Source organism: Petaurus breviceps, unplaced genomic scaffold (assembly GCF_028583685.1).
Source record: "Petaurus breviceps papuanus isolate PSGF00001 unplaced genomic scaffold, PetGlider_PUasm1.0 90775, whole genome shotgun sequence".
NCBI classification, from domain to species: Eukaryota; Metazoa; Chordata; class Mammalia; order Diprotodontia; family Petauridae; genus Petaurus; species Petaurus breviceps.
This window is the reverse complement of record NW_027187342.1, coordinates 9,930,190-9,942,668: the sequence shown is the minus strand read 5'-3', so window position 1 is coordinate 9,942,668 and position 12,479 is coordinate 9,930,190.

Here is a 12,479-nt window from a genome sequence, read left to right as displayed (position 1 = left end):
TCATCTTTAGGAAGTGCTCATCTTCTCAAATACCAAAATTCATTGAACATATGATTCTACATAATTTCATAATAAAATTCCCTTCTTCCTAGAGAAGGAGAAATGAAAGGTCTGATTGATACTTTGTTAGAATATCAAAACAGGAATTTTTGTATTGGCCTTCAGCTTTTTCTGAGATTGATTATATAAAGTTATATCTCTTAACATTGTGTTTGATGAAATTTAGCAAACTCCCCAACAACCACCCTCTAACAAAGGAAATTTGCCCATCTAGAAAGAAAACAGGTGAATTCATTCAGTGTGTGTGTGTGTGTGTGTGTGTGTGCGCGCGCACATGTGTGTGTGTCCCTAATAGTCAGTTTGACTGAATTTTTCACCATTTAAACCAGTTGTTTTGGCATGATGAAGACAGCCTTTAAGAACTTACAAACAAAAATCCAGAAGCAAGGCCCAGGGATTCTAAGTGACTTGCTTAAGGACATAAAAATGCCTCTGGGGACCCCAGGATGAGAACCAGCTGCTACTTTCTGTTCATTCCCATGCTTTCCCCAGTGGATACTCCTCTTAATTGTATTTCATGGAATATGAATAGCATTTCTTCCTATCTGTTCTTTCCCAAGTTACACAGCTATTTAGTCTGTTCTGGTACTGTAGTCTTTCTCAGTGAACAAGATTTTCCATGTAGTAAAGGACACTCAGGATTATAATCAATATAGGAAACAGGATATGTTGCTCAGGTGGATTCATAATTTAATCCCTTGTTTTTAGTACCCTGATAAATTACTCCATAGATAACAAGAGAGAGAATTATCTTTTGATATTTCACCCTTTGCATTTTGTCCTTTGTATTTACAAAGTGATCAGAGGCCAGAGAGGTAAGAGTCTTTCTGTATGGTTACAATGGAATTTTTATCTTATCACATGGACCTGGAGAGAGTTGTTTAGTTTAGCTTTATATTTACACCACTTCGTTGTATTAGGTTTGCTTAGTTTTATCAAAAATACATGTCAATTGAAAAAGAGAAATGATGTCTGCTATTTGGTATTTTGAAAATATTTTAATTCCTTGGATATAAATAAAAAGTATTAATAACATTAGTCAAAAATATAGTGACATTCTATCTCTTTTTGGAATCACTATTTCTACCACTGACTATTAGCATAAGTAAGTTCAAATGGAAAGTTTGACTTTAGTCTTAAATTCTCATGATTTAAAATTAAAACAAAGCAAAAACACCAAAGAGGCTCTATAAGGGCAGCCAGGAAACTTAAGAAGATCATGGAACCCTGAGAGAAAAAAAAAAAGAGAGAAGCAGAAGCAGCTATGGCAAAGAAGAAGAAGATGGCAAGAGGGAGGAGAGGAAGGAGGGGGAGAAGAAGGAGGAGAAGAAAAAGGAAGAAGAGGAGGAAAAGGAGAGGGAGAAGAGGGAGAGGAGAAGGAAAGAAGCAGGAGAAGGAGGAAGAGGAAAGAAAAGGAAAAAGATGAAGGAGTAAGAGAGAAGAGTGGGATGAGGAGGAGGAAGGAGAAAGAAAGGATAAGGAGGAAGTATGAGAGAGAGGGTAGGATGAAATGATGGCTGAGGTTTCAGCTAACTCCAAATCTATGATGCCATAATCCATATATTTTCATTTCAGCTGTATTGGGAATTGTAGGTATACAGCACATAGTTATTTGGGGGAGGGTATGTGTCATAAGGACTCAGGATTTACATTGTGTGCTGGAGGTTCAGTTATCATCCTTCCATGTTGTACTCTTGGCACTACTAGATTTCTACAGTTGCTGAACTTACCTATAAAATCTATCTGCAAATAATTTTGTGAATGATTGATGTCCATATAATTTTCAATTATTTGTTGTCTGAATATGTATACATATTTTCTTATTGAAAACAAGTTATTTTTAGTTTCCTTTTGGATGTGTTTGGGAGCAAACTCTTAACTGTTGCTATGCTGCTATGGAAACAGTATCCACTGACATGTTTACAATTGTTTAAAATACTATAAACTTTCAAGGGCAAAGGCAAACAGTTTATTTCTATCAAAGTTGTTTCATAGCTTCTTTGTTTTATTAGTTTATTTATTACTTTAAGACACATGTCAGAATCTATTTCATCTGCATAAAAAAGCACTTTTTGCTGAGATGCATAATTATTTACATAGCTTCATGGTTATGACTTCAGTTGAGATGAAAGTAGTGAGGAAGTTTCCCTTGGAAGGGCTGAGTTGAAGTTTGGACACACTATACAGAGCTGGATCCTATTTCTAACTTTTCTGTTGACTGTGAGGCTTAGGAAATTTATTTAAATTTTCAGTGTCTCAAGATTCTCACATAAATAATGGGAATGATGTTTCTTAGGGGGCATGCATCAATCCATATAGAGAAAATACTTTGATATTGTCAGATGAAAGAAAACTATCATGGCTATTAGTTTTATATGAAGAATATATTTGTGTCCCATTCTAATGGCTAGGGAAAACATAAATTACCAGTAGATGGCCTTTCTTGCTCATACCATGAGGGAAGGAAATTTTAAACAATTTCATACGTAATTATAATTTAATTTATCATTTAATACTTTATAATTTTTATAATTCTTAGAATAATAAATACAACTTTATTGTGAAACAAAGGCAAGAAAGCTACGATTGCATAAAGGTGCTGGGAAAGTGCTGAATTTAGATGGTTTTCCAAAAGTTATGTAACATTTGAAGGTAGAATTTATGATCATAAATAAGGGAACTTTTCATCCTTGATGTTTTAGATGATGATGACATTTAAAGAGTAGAAATTCATAGTAACTTAGATCCAGAATATTTTCTCTTTTGGGAAGACAACACTACCAGCAATAATAACAACAAACATGCCTAAGCCTGGTATTTATTTGAGGAAAGATGCTTTTTTGGGGAACACATCTCTTATTCCACACCCTACCACACACTCTGCCACACACCCCCAACACACACTCACACACAACACACATCCTCGAAACCTTTGTTTCTTTAGTCATCTTATCTAAAGAGCTTTTTCTGGGCTTTGAATCCTAGACCAAAGAACATCAAGGAATAACTAGCCATTTTGGAAACTCAGGTGAAAGAACCAAATGCATCCAGACAGATTCTCTTGAGTGTGTGTATATGTGTGTGTGTGTGTAGGGGAGGAGAGATGACTATGGGATGGATACAAGGTCCCATGGCAGGAAGACATAGACACTGAGATATCAGGAAAGACACTACAAGGGAGGCTGCCCCATGGGAAAGGGGAAGTCAAGGCAAGTCAAAACCAGGGAAACATAAACATAGAGAGTTCAAATACTGTCAGTGCCTTCTAAATTTTGATGCCCTGGGGAAAAGTTCCATTTTCTCTACCCTAATGAAAGGTTCAGGGTGGAAGTGATAATAGTTTGGGGAGAACTAGTTGTAGTAGTGGAATCATCAGAATGCTATTGATCAAATATTTCCTTCCAGACCACTACCCATCAAAATTCAAGGGTATTTTTTCCTTTACTATGAATGGCCAGCAGACATTCCATCACAAACTACTTATTGGGTTTTTTCTTTTTCTTTTTTTAGTAAATGTGCTTTTTTTTTTTTTTTTGCTTTTTGGAGGGCAATTGGGGTTAAGTGACTTGTCCAAGGTCACTCAACTAGTAAGTGTTAAGTGTCTGAGGCTGGATTTGAATTCAGGTCCTCCTAACTCCAGGGCCAGTCCTCTATTCACTGCACCAACTAGCCACCCCATAAGCCACTTTTTGTTGATAGCTTATTTTATTTCTTTCCAGTGCTGAAAAGGCTTCTCTCCCTTTCTGAGCAAGCTATAGCTTAGAAATGTGACTCCTTGGTCCTTCTGATTAGAGCCACTTAAAACTTGATGGATTTGCCCCAGGACTAGTATGTGGGAAACTGTAAGAGGACAACTCTGTCAAGAAAGTTCATAAGGAAAAAAAAATGCACATCTGGCTTAGCAATAGCCTGTGTCAAAGGGCTGAGTAAACTTTAAAGTATTAACTTCCCTGGGATGTGAGCCATGGGCTTTCAAAATCTCTGGAAATGGGATCCCTTGGGAATTATTATCAAGCCTCAGCACAAAAACCCAGGAGAGGAACAGCTACTTGGTTTGTTTGGTTTAGTCTTAAGAAGCAGTGCTCCATTTCTGACACGGTCTAAAGGGGAGTTTCCTGAGTTAACCTTCTATATTGTGGTGTGTGATTTTTCACTCAGCTGCTTCTTTGCTGGTTTAGAGTGTGTGAGGGAATTCCCCTCTTCTGACCAAAATGTTGACTGAGGGATGAATTGTTGATATTAATCTGGGGATTTTTCTCTTATATTTTGCTATTTCCTGTTTTCCATGACCCTCTCTGTATCTGGGTAACGAGGGGAGTCTGATTATGAAATAAGTCCCATGTTTAAAGAAAGCAGGAGACAGTGTTGGGTATGGTGAAGATTCACTTCTGCTTTTATTCCTTCCTTAATTTCTGGAGTCACAATGTAATTGATTTTGAAGATGAAGATGCAAATACTCCTGAAGGCCTCACTCATATGTGAGAATCACTGAATTGCAGCATTTAGAATTTGAAAGGGACCTGAGAGGTCATCCACTCTGTCCTGGGAAAAGCATCTTTTCTACAATGTACTTGACAAGTAGCCAGCCTTTGCTTGAAGACCTCCAAATGATGGAAACATACCACCTCCCAAAGTAGCCTTCCACTTTTAGGTATCTCTAACTGTAAGCAAGATTTTCCTTGTGTCAATTTTAAATTTGCCTTTTTGCATTTTCTACCCATTGCTCCTAGAAGTGACTTGACCTCTGGGGACAAACAGAATGAATCTAATCCTTCTTCCATAATACTTGAAGACAGGAATCAAGTTCCATCCCTTTTCCAATTCTTCTCTTCTTCAGACTAAATATCCCTAGTTCTTTCAACCATTCCTTATGGCATGAATTTGAGGCCTTTTGCTTTCCTGGTTGTCCTCTTCTGGACACTCTTCAGATTGTATCAAGGTTCTTCCTAAAATGAGGCACCCGGAACTTAACACAATGCTTCAAAAGTGGTCCCTGTAGGACAGAGTATGGTAGGACTACTGCTCCTTAGTCATGGATGCTATCTTTCTCAACATACACAAAGATTGCATCAGCTTTCTTGGCTGCCATATCATATTGTCAGCTCATATTTGTCCACTAAAACCCCACATGTTTTTCAGAAAACTTGCTGTCTAGCTATACCTCTCCCCATTTAATACTTGAGAAATTATAAATTCCAATATAAGATTTACATTTATTCTCATTACATTTCATCTTATTCAGTCTGACCCAATGTTTCAGCTTTTTCTATCCCAACTCTATAATCTATTGCATAATTTTGATAAGCTTGCCATAAATATCTTTATCCAAATCACCAATAAAAATGAAAGCATGGGGCCAGAACATAGGGCCAATTGGGAGGGGGTGGGAAGCAACATGAAAACAGATATATACAAAGCAACCCATAGGCAGAATAAATAGGAAATAATTAACAGAAGGCAGGAATTAGAATTAAGAAGGGGTTGGGGAAGGCTTCTTGTTGGAGGTGGAGTTTTAGTTGGGACTTAAAGGAAGCCAGGGAGGTTAGTGGTGGGAGTGGAGGAGAGAACATTCTAGGCATGGGGGACAACCAGAGAAAATGCCCAGAGCCAAGAGATAGAATATCTTGTTCATGGAACAGCCAGGAGGCCAGTGTCACTGGATCTAAGAGTATGTATAGGGAAGTAAGGTTTAAGAAGACTGGAAATGTAGGAGGGAGCTAGATTGTGAAGGGCTTTGAATTCTTCATATTTTCCCATGAGAATGACATGAAAAACTATCAATTACTTTGCTAAGACCTAGGTAAACTATATATATTTGTAGCTGGAATTCTTAACTTGAAATCTAATAGCTATTTTTTTAAAGAAAACATTTTGATAATTGTATTTTAATGTAATTGCTTGTCTTTGTAATCCTTTATTATTTTTTATAGATTTAAAAACATTACTCCTAGAAGGAGTCCCTAAGCTTCCCTCAACTACCAAAGAGATCCATGACACTAAAAAAAAAATTAAGGAGCCCTGATTTATAGCTTTCTCCTGACCTACAGTATAAGCAGAGAAACTGTAAAAAAAAAAGGGGGGGGGAACAAGGGTAGTTTGACATGTCATGGTCTCAACAAATCCAAGTTACCTCTTTGTGACTGCCATTTCCTTTCCTAGATATTCCCTAACACTCTCTTTGATAACATCTTTTAGAATTTTGTCAGCAGTCAAACACAAATTCATTGGCCTTTAATTTGCAGAAAGCTATTTCTCTACCTTTTTTTTTAAATTGAGATATTTGGCCTTTCCCAGTCCTTTGATACATCTCCCATTCTCCATCATCATTGAAAGACTACTAGCAGTGCCTCTAGGACCTTATATGCCAGCTCTTTCAATACCAACCAATGTAGTTATCTTAGTTTGACCTGAACTCCTCAAAAGCAGCTAGCAGATTAGAAAACAGGTCCAGGGAAATTAAATGACTTGCCCAAAGTTATCCATAGATCCTGAGGTGGGATTTGAACCTGGGTCCTACAACTTCTTTCTGTTATATCCACTGTCTTGTGAACAGTTGCTGAACACAGTTAGGACTTAACAAATGATTATGAATGTAGTGGTGCTTACTGGTTTTAGAATATAAGTTAAAATAGCTATTTGCTTGCTATGTGATGATAAACACTTAATTTCTTTGAGTCTCAGTTTCCTTTGAGTCCCAGTTTCCTCATATGTAAAATGGTGATAACAATACTTGTATTACCCATATCACAGTTGTGTAGATAAAATGAGAGATGTATGCAAAGCACAAAGTGCTGTGTAAACATGTGCTATAAATATTTAAATTCTATAATGATATTAGGCACTTCTAAATTTAATAATGTGAAGAGTAGCCATTAAATTTTCTCATATTATAACTATGATTTTAACCTTTTTTGCCTACTGATTTTTCAGGGTTATTATTTTATTTTATTTTTTACAAAGTGTTTTATAAGGAAGTATGAATAGCAAATTGTAGTAGAGGAAAGATGTCAGGCAAAATATATCCGTTTACTTAGAAATGATTTTTATTATCTCTAACTAATAATTGATTGTAACTAAGTGAGATATATTTCCAATATTATTCATCATTGAGAATTTTCCCAACACTATTTAAATTAAATAACTAATTATATAATTAAATTACATAATATATAATCAATAAATTAAATATAATATATAATAAATATTAATACATTATATTAAATAAATTAAATTTTGTTTAAACTGGTTCTGTTATATTATCTTAGCTACCATGGAAATCCTTAAGATATAGGTATAAAATTGTGGCATCCCAATTCACGTTTTCAGGACATATTTATTCAAAACCACTGCTCATGAGCACTCTTTTCTTCCTCCTCCATTATCTACTGATCTCCCCCTCACCACTCAGAATTAAACATGTGATGTCATTGTAAGGTAAAAAAAATACATAAAACAAAATGCTAGATAAAACAAACAAAAGTTACTACATCACCTTTTTCCTAAAATGTAGTCCTGGGATGGGGTGGGTCTCTACTCCTATGCTGCCCTATCAGAATAATGCTATAAACTAGGAGAACAGGAACAAAGTGTATGGGTGCACATCCTCTGCAAGACTCCCTCTGCATTTTTTGTATGGCAGGAGGGGACATACCTGAATCACTCAGGGAGGGTGGGTAGGGAACTTTGCTGTAACTCTTGGAAGTCTTGGGCTGCTTAGGACTCCCTGTAGATGTACATGGATACCTCAGTTGCTCTACATGTTTGTCTTATGGATGCTCTGTATAATTATTGCTCTGGTTTTCTCCTTATTCTTGGCTTCCCAAATCATCATCATCATCATCATCATCTTCTTCTTCCTCTTCTTCTTCTACTATTACTACTACTACTTGTAGTAGTATTTATTCATAAATACCACCACCACCAACACCACCACTATCACTACTCCTCCTCCTCTTCCTCCTCCTCCTACTACCACCACCACTACCACTACTTCTAATAATAATAACACCTAGTGTTTATATAGGGCAGCTAGATTGCACAGTGGATAGAGCAACAGGCTTGGAGTCAGGAAGACCTGAATTTAAATCTGTTCTCAGACATTTGTTAGCTATGTGGCCTTGGGCAAATCACTTAACTGTGTTTGCCTCAGGTTCCTCATCTGTAAAATGAGCTGGAAGAGGAAATGGCAATCTACTCCATTGTCTTTGCCAAGAAAACTCCAAATTGGGTCACAAAAAGTCAGACACAACTGAAAAACCAACAAGCATTTATGTAGCACCTAATTTGTACCAGGCACTGTGTTAAGTACTTTATGAGTATATCATTTGATTTTCACAACCCTGGGAGGTAGGAGTTATTATTATTATTATTCCAAGTTTACAGTTGAGGAAGCTGAGGCAGAGGTAATGTCACTTCTGCAAGGATACATGGTTAGTAAATATCTGAATTTGGATTTGAACTTGAGTATTCCTGACTCCAAGACAACTCTGTCTCCACTGTACCACCTCGCTGCCTCTGAATATCTGAATAGGGATCTCTGCATGTGCTTTTCAGTCCCTAACTTCTAGTTACCTTGCCTTTCTGCCAATGCCACTACAGCTGTCCATTTGTATCCCTTTCACTCTCTAGCTATGTCCATTCCCCCTTCATAGTCACATACAAACACCTCTTACTAACCTATTTGTGGGACTACGATAGCTAGAATGGGTTTCTCCATGCTGTGGGTTTATGTGGAATGGTTTCCAAAGAGGATGTAATATCATGTATACCCATAGAAACACACTATTGCTTCTCAAGACCTTCACCTGATACAGAGCCTGTCATCAGTCACCTGCAGACATTTCAGAGACTCCCATTTCATCATCTTAGATGAGCCCTCATATTGTAGTACCCAACTGCCACAGTCATATTTCTTGAACCTTTGGGTCCATCATCTGTTTCAGAGCTATTGCTCATAAAACTGTCATTTTCCCACTGAATCTCATCCTGACCAACAAGAATTAAACATGTGACATCATAGCAAAGTAAAGGTCATATATTAAAATGTAGAATGCAAGGTAAATATCAAAGAACCGAAATCACCACAAGGTATTTGATCTCTTGTTTCTCGGAATGAACTCTTTTCCTTCCTCCAGTTGCTTACTCATCTCTGTTTCCCATGCAGCCTAATAAGCATAGTGCTGTAAACTGTTCAGTCATTTTTCAGTTGTATCTGATTCTTCATGACCTCATTTAGGGTTTTCTTGGCAGAGATGCTAGCGTGTTTTGCCATTTCCTTCTCTAGTTCATTTCATAGATAAGGAACTGAGGAAAACAGAGTTAAGTGACTTGCCCAGGGTGACACAACTAGTAAGTGTATGAGGTCATATTTGAACTCAAGAAGATGAGTCTTCTCAACTCTAGGCCTTGCACACTGTCCACTGAGCCACCTATCTGCCTGTGCTATAAGCTAGGGGAGCTGAAAGACAAGCAGGAGAGTCGACTCCCAAGTGAATGGAGTGTTTATTAAGCATATACTATGTATGGAGCACTTTGCTAAGTACTAGGGATATAAACAGAAAAGTCTACTCTTAAGAGCTTACATCCTAGTAGAGGACACAACACATATGGAAGGTTTCAGCTGCAAGTCAGATGGAAAGGTCCCATGGTCCTTAGGGTGCTGTGCCAAAGCAGAGGAGCTGGTAGGGAATTTCACTGCAGCTCCTAGAAATGCTGGGCTTCTTGGTATTGTAGATATCATCCATATAACAGATGATACTTCATTTCTTGCCCTCTGTTTCTTTCTCTTTCTGTCTGTCTCTGTTTCCATCTGACTCTCATCTCTCTCTGACTGTTGCCCATGTGTCTGTCTGTTTCTAACACATATATACACATGCCTAATTCTCTGAAAAGGAAACAAAAAAAAACCTAAGAGTTTTTAGTTTCAAAGAAAGGAAGGATTTTGTATTAGAGATCAGAATGTCATGAGGTTTTTTTTTCACTTGAGTGAGACCTGGCAGCTGAGAAATTAGAAATGTTTTCATATTTTGATATATGAAGCAGCTTTAATCTTGTTCATTGGGGTATTTCTTTCAGGGGTGCAGATTATGGCTTCCATGCCTTCCCATTCTATATAACTCTTGTCCATGTTCTCCCATAAATTATCCTCAGAGGCTCTACCCAATGTTTTCTTCCTCTCAGTCTCTTTAAATTACATGAGGACATGAACTGTCTATCTGTTTTTGCTTACTTTCATTCTATGACTGGTCCCCTACCTTCTACAGTCAGATGCTTGTTTGAAGATAATTTTACACCTAATCTTGGGTATTATTCTTTACTGGCAACATTTTACCACTTATTTTGGTTCACCACATGCTCCTTTTTTGTCCTTTAGTGATATTCCACTTTAATTTTGGGGGACTGGGGTATTTTATGACTTACAGTCCTATACTGTCACTGGAACAGTCCTATAAAAAGGGATAGATCTTTGTTTTAGGCAAAAGCTTGGGGCCACTAAAAAGCAGTGTAGTTTCCCAAAGTCAATCCAACCTGTCCTTTTCCTTTTTAATTCTGGGCCCAACTCATTGTCCATCTTCAGTTAGAATGTTGTAAAGTTGTTTTTTATTAACTTGAGTGAGAGCTGACTTCTGAGGACCTAAAAGTATTTTGTTTAATAGTATCACTTCACAGAATTTTAAAGTATGAAGGGACCTTAATAGTCACAAGGTCCAATCTCATTCACACATCGTGAGATTGCTTCATTAATACGATAGTGGGGTATCCCTTTGCCCTGACCTCTGGTTTTATTTTATTGAAAGGAAGGCTAAAGAAGGCTAAGACTTTCTCAAGGTTCCCATTCAAGAAGCCTGAAGAATTGGGCTTTTATCTCAACATAATATTTCTTCTGTGATAAGTGGTCACATGTCAATGTGGAATGGCAGTGAGAAAAAAAAACTGTGTCACTTCGAGATGGCTTCTTATGAGTGTTTGGGAATGGTTTCTTCTGAATTATATTTACATGTTGTGAAATGTCCTTGAACAGGAAAGAGCAATCATGTTTTTCAAAAAATAATCTCATTATGAACAAATATACTTGAAGCTTATTTGCCAACCTGAAAAGCAAAACAAAATGCTTCTTTTAAAAGTAAATACTCTTTTGAATTTGTAAGTAGAAGTATGAGCACTCAAAATCTCACAGAATTTTCAGATGGTATTTAAATAATGAGAAGAGGTTTTTAAAAACCCAGCACTACAATTATTTGATGTTTGTAGAGAATTTTCTTGCTTGTTTTGAGGAAAGAGCTTTTACTCCACTCTGATGGTCTGTCAAGACTACATCAAAAGCACCTATAGACTCATGAATTGATGTAACCCATTCTGGAAAACAGTATGAAATTATGAGAGGACACTCACTAAACTTCGTATTTTTTGATGTAGCAATCCAGTAGATCATATAGGCAGAAAGCACATAAAGGGCAAAGACAGAAATAAAGGTTACATATACATACACATATCTGTACATATTCACATAGGCACTTTTGTGGTAGCAAAAAGACTGGAAACAAAATGAATGTTCATTATTTAGGGAATGGTTAAATAAGTTGTGGTATATGAAGACAGGGAATATTATTGGGCAGTGCTAAATGATGAATATGAAGAATTCAGAGGAACAAAGAAAGATTTGTATGAATTTATGGAGAAGAAAGAAAGCAGAACTGAAAGACAATAATGCAAGTGAAAACACTAAACTACAGCTGAACTGACTACATACAACAATCAATTTTAGTCCCAGAAGACAGATGACAAAACACACATAATCATTCTCAGTAGAGAAATGGAGATTGGAGGTGTGGCATAGTATGTAAAATGAAATAATTTTTTTTTTGCTTTTGGAAGGCAGGGCAATTGGGATTAAGTGACTTGCCCAAGGTCACACAGCTAGTAAGTGTTAAATGTCTGAGGTCAGATTTGAATTCAGGTCCTGCTGAGTCCAGGGCCAGTGCTCTATTCACTAAGCCACCTAGCTGCCCTTGAAGTAATTTTTTCAGTGAATTTTGAATAACTATTTATCTTTGCTATAAGAGATGGTCCAATGGTGGGGGAAGGACTTATATTGGAAAACAACTGTGGCGTGATAAATAAAAGAAAAAAATTTTAAGGCATCTGAAGTGCTCACCTATTGGAGAATGGCTAAACAAATTATTGCATATGAATGTAAAGGAATATTCTTGTGTCATAAGAAAGGACAAAATAGATGATTCCAGAGTAAACTGGAAACTGATTCAGAGTTGTGAGCAGAACCAGGAGAAAATGTATATGATGACAATGGTAACAGAAAAAAACAACTTTGAAAGATTTTAAAATCATGATAAATGTATACAGGCAGAGGACTGAAGATGAAGCATTTTGCCCTCTTTCTACCAGAGATGATGGACTTAACA